Source organism: Arachis stenosperma, chromosome 10, assembly GCF_014773155.1.
Source record: "Arachis stenosperma cultivar V10309 chromosome 10, arast.V10309.gnm1.PFL2, whole genome shotgun sequence".
NCBI lineage: Eukaryota > Viridiplantae > Streptophyta > Magnoliopsida > Fabales > Fabaceae > Arachis > Arachis stenosperma.
Genome location: NC_080386.1, coordinates 87,679,957 through 87,680,678, shown reverse-complemented (window position 1 = coordinate 87,680,678; position 722 = coordinate 87,679,957). Strand labels below are relative to the sequence as shown.

General features: G+C 41.4%; 1 non-coding gene across 1 annotated transcript; it reads right to left on the bottom strand.

Moving 5' to 3' along the window:
* Window positions 1-341: 341 nt before the first annotated feature.
* On the bottom strand, window positions 342-449 carry LOC130958499 (small nucleolar RNA R71). The gene has a single exon (XR_009077617.1). It is a non-coding gene; the product is annotated as a small nucleolar RNA R71 (small nucleolar RNA).
* Window positions 450-722: the final 273 nt, after the last annotated feature.

Below are 722 nucleotides of genomic sequence, written 5' to 3'. Positions count from 1 at the left end.
CTACTCCCGACTTCTATGGGAGAAGCATCTCTATCCCTGCCATTGGAGCAAACAACTTTGAGCTTAAGCCTCAATTAGTTTCTCTAATGCAACAGAATTGCAAGTTCCATGGACTTCCATTGGAAGATCCTCATCAGTTTTTAGCTGAATTTTTGCAAATCTGTGACACAGTCAAGACTAATGGGGTTGACCCTGAGGTCTACAGACTGATGCTATTCCCTTTTGCTGTAAGAGACAGAGCTAGGACATGGTTGGACTCACAACCTAAAGAAAGCCTGGACTCTTGGGAAAAGCTAGTCAATGCCTTCTTGGCAAAGTTCTTTCCACCTCAAAAATTGAGTAAGCTTAGAGTGGAAGTCCAAACCTTCAGACAGAAGGATGGAGAATCCCTCTATGAAGCTTGGGAAAGATACAAACAATTGATCAGAAAATGTCCTTCAGACATGCTTTCTGAATGGAGCATCATAGGTATTTTCTATGATGGTCTCTCTGAACTATCCAAGATGTCTTTGGATAGCTCTGCTGGAGGATCTCTTCATCTGAAGAAGATGCCTACAGAAGCTCAAGAGCTAATTGAAATGGTTGCAAATAACCAATTCATGTACACTTCTGAAAGGAATCCTGTGAACAATGGGACGAGTCAGAAGAAAGGAGTTCTTGAGATTAATGCTCTGAATGCCATACTGGCTCAGAATAAGATATTGACTCAACAAGTCAATTTG